At 36.5% G+C, this 4,084-nt stretch overlaps 1 pseudogene; it reads right to left on the minus strand.

The window, feature by feature from the left end:
• Window positions 1-1,801: 1,801 nt before the first annotated feature.
• Window positions 1,802-2,572, minus strand: LOC106733809 (60S ribosomal protein L7-like; annotated as a pseudogene).
• Between the last annotated feature and the right edge of the window lie 1,512 nt (window positions 2,573-4,084).

A 4,084-nucleotide genomic window follows, 5' to 3' on the forward strand; every position in this document is an offset into this window, starting at 1 on the left:
ACTTTAGTATCTTGTCTTTGTTGTTTTTGCCAATTTGGCTATAATGTGCCTTGGAGAGGATCTTCTTGGGTTGATTCTACTCGGGGTCCTATGTATTTCTTGGGACATTTGAATGCCTTTCTAGGTTTGGAAAGTTTTCTTCCAGGATTTCATGGACTAAATTATCAATGCCCTTATTATTTTCTTCCTCTTCTTGTATTCCAGTTATCCAGATGTTGGGGGGCTTGATGGTATCCAGTATTCCTTATATATTATCCTCATTTTTCTTGGTTGTTTTCTCAATCCTCTTGATACTTTTTTCTAGGTCAGATGTTTTGTCTTCTACATTTGAGATTCAATTTTCTGCCTTTTCTAATCTTCTTTTAATACTTTCAAGGGAGGTTTTGATTTTCTGTATCACATTCTTCAACCTTAGGAGTTCCATCAGGTTCTTTTTTAAGATGTCTATTTCTTCTTTCAAATCATCAAAATATTTTCTCATCTCCTGGAGCTCATTTGCCCTATAGCAAAAACCTCTCAAAAAAAAAAAAAGTTAAAACTAAAACTTTTATACTTGCTTTTTTTTTTAACCGCCAAAACTTGTAAAGAAACAGACATCTTTCAATTGAGGAATTGATGAACAAACTGTGATATAGCCATTCAATGGAGTTCTGCTTGGTGATATAACTTAATAAATTACTGACCGATACAATGATATGCATGAATCTTTACTACATTATGGTAAGTAAAAGAACACAAATTCAAAAGGCTACATATGAGGGAACTTAAAGTTCATGGAAAATGGTATTAAAATATGAGTTTCTTGGGACCAGCAGTTAGTGTAATGGCTATGTCGCTGAACTCCCATGTAGCCAACTGTGGTTTGAGTCCCAGACCCAGTGACTTAAACTCACGTCGGACGCATGTGCATGTGTGCCCAAGGTCCCGAGAGGAGAATGGAGGAGAAGGGATTGCAGCATGGCCATCCCCCTGGGGGATGATTTCTCGCTTTCTATCTCTCTGTCTCTCTCTGTCTTTTTGGTGAGCATATGTGTCCTATAGCAAAAGCCTCTCAAAAAAAAAAGATATGAGTTTATTTTAGTGCAAAACAATTTTGAATCCATGCATACTTTTGTCATAATAAGCATTTTCCATGAACTTGTTGAAGACTTTATTATATTATTTCATCTATATTACAGTCTATAAAGGTAAAGTTACAGACATAGAAAATGTATCCACTTCTTTCATATGGTGTCATAAATTTGTTTCATTTAGCTGCTGCTTCAGCATCCACTTTTAGGCCCGATATAAATTGTTTTAAAGCTAGTTGAACTTTTTTGTCATCTTTGGCCTAGTAAAATCTTCCCCTCCCTGTGTGATTGTTTGCAATATAGTCTGCTTGTTCCTTACTTCACAGACCCAAAATCCAGTATACCCCATGGCTGCTGACTACAATAATCCTAATGCTCAACATCAGTAATGTAAGTAACTTTTCCCTTTTTTTGTGTGAACTGACCTTTATTTTATTACCTTACCTAAAAATCATGCATGAATGCCTTGGGATAAGTTTTCTTCATTAGATCTTTCTGGTGTAGGAAAAACCTTTCAACAGTCCCTAAGTGATTTTTGCTAAATAAAAAAATGGACCCTAGTCTGACAGAAGTTTTGGCTTAATTTTACCAAGCACCAAGATGTGCCACAATAGTTAAGGGAAGGTAGAGACAAGCTAACAAAAAAGTTACTAATACAACAGTATATTGCAGTCTGAAAACAGCCACTGTTTATTTACTGACCAGATAACAAAAATAATCATAGTGATACCTTAGTTCATTCTTCTAATAAATCTGTTGATCTGGTTTTCCTTGTTGCCAGTATCTCCACCTTCTACAAAATAGGTGGTCTTTTTCTTCATTCCACCTCATGGAGAAGATAATTTGAAGGGCCACAGGAAGTTATTTGCTTCTTTGAAGTGTTTTCCAACAGTACAGATTTCATGAATCAGATCCTCCATGCAGATGATGTCAGATTTACCAAGAGACCAAGCAGAGTTATCTGTCAAAGCAAATCGTTTCTTATTGATTTTGTCATAACCACGCTTGTAGATCAGTTCATTTACCGACCTCAGATTCAGGTACCCCCATGCAATATATGGTTACACAATTCTCAGCATGTTAATTGAGGCCTTGTTGAGCTTAACAAAGGTGCCATTGAAGATCTGGCAAAGACGATGAAGCTGTAACACCTTTCAAACCTTTGGACTCACTCCATCGATACCTCTGATCCTGAAGACAAATGCCAATTTGGGTTCTTCAGGTACATAGAAGTTGCCAGCTTTTCTTGCCATCCTGGCCTTGTGAATGTCAGTTCTGTACATCTTTCTATACTCCTTTTGATAGTGCTTAGCTTTTTCATAGATAAGCTTGCTCCTTGCCTTTCGAATTATCTTTTGAACAACCTTTTTTCTCAGGCACTTGATTTTCAGCTCCGCAAAATTCCTTTGCTTTTTCTTAAGGGTTTCTGGCACAGCAGGAGCCTTTTTCTTGGTTTCTGCCACAGCAGGCACCTTCTTTTCCGTCTCTTGAATGCCCTCCATGGTTCCAGCCAGAAAAGAGGCAATAACTTTTCCCTTTAATGCATGTTTTGTTTAAACTGGCCAACCTACAAAGGAAAACCTAAGGAATAATGCCCATAGACCACAATAAAACCATAGTTCCACAGGTTCTCTCTTTTTCCCCACCCAGTGTTTGAGCTCCCTGCTCTCCTGAGACTTCTCATCAGCCTTTAGGGGCATCCCTTTTCTCTGGTGTATCTGGGAGTAATAAATCCTTTTTTATTTTATTGTTGTATTTATTTTATTGCATTGTTGTACTACATTCTCTGTGCCTCATTTGACACAGCCATTCCTCCTCCACTGCCCAAGTCAGGGCTCTCCTAGAAAGTAGTTATCTTGCCTCATGCCCACTGTGAAAAGAGAGGCCTCAAGACCAAATTGGAAAGAAATCTTAACAATGAAATTTACAACAGGTGGGAGAGAAGTTCATTACAAGGGGACACCAGATGGGGAATTTCTGGAACTGATTAAAGTGTTCTGTGTCTTAATCCTGGTGGTAGTTACATATGTTTTTGTCAAAATTCTCATAACAGAACATAAGATGAGCTATATTTCATGTGAATTATATTTTAATCTAAAAAATCTATAAATTTGTAGGATGGGAGAGAATAAACTTTAGGATTTTATCCAGGGAAACACAGTATACATGAATGTGTGTGTTCGTGCCCCCCAACACACACACACACACACACACACACACAACCTAAGATCATTTACAAAGAAATACTTAAATGAGTATGTATTAATGTACAGTAATATGAATGGCATCCACAGATATCCTAAAAACCATCCTAGTGGTTTAAAGCAATGATAACCACTTGTAACAAAAATTGTAATTGTGCTGAGAATTATTGGCAGCTTGGTTTAATTTTTCTCCAGTTTCAGGATAAATGTGTCATGTAGCACAGACTAAAAGTTCTAACTTTTTCCTTATGAAAATATGAAGAGGGACCAGCAGATGGCCATTTGGACTTTCAAATGGCCAACCACAGTTCAAGTCCTGGACCTAGTGGCTTGACAGTCATACTGGGTGTGTGTGTTTCTGAGTACCCAGGAGGAGAGTGATGGAGAATGGATTAAGGCATGGCCATCCCCCCTGGGGGAGGATTTCTCACTTCTCTCACTGTCTTTGTCTCTCTCTTTCTCTGATGAGCACACATGCCCTAATACAAAAACCTTTTAAAAATTATGGAGAGATAATAATTTCAAAATATATTTGGACTTTTGAAAGCATTACATGTGGGCCTCTTAAAATTTATAATGTATAAATATAAAATATATTAACTTCAATTTTAGAAAGTATTTTCATTTTTCTTCTCTTTATTTTTTATATTTAATCGCTGTATATCATTTCACCACACAAAATGAATTTTCCAAACATTAATAGCTGTATATTAGTCCAGTCAAATATATTACCATATACATTATTATCAACAGATAATTTTCATTTATATGTTACATAAATATTTTGCTTCTTTCTTTTTCTCCTTGATT

Source organism: Tupaia chinensis, unplaced genomic scaffold (assembly GCF_000334495.1).
Source record: "Tupaia chinensis unplaced genomic scaffold, TupChi_1.0 Scaffold145202_1, whole genome shotgun sequence".
Classification (NCBI taxonomy): domain Eukaryota; kingdom Metazoa; phylum Chordata; class Mammalia; order Scandentia; family Tupaiidae; genus Tupaia; species Tupaia belangeri.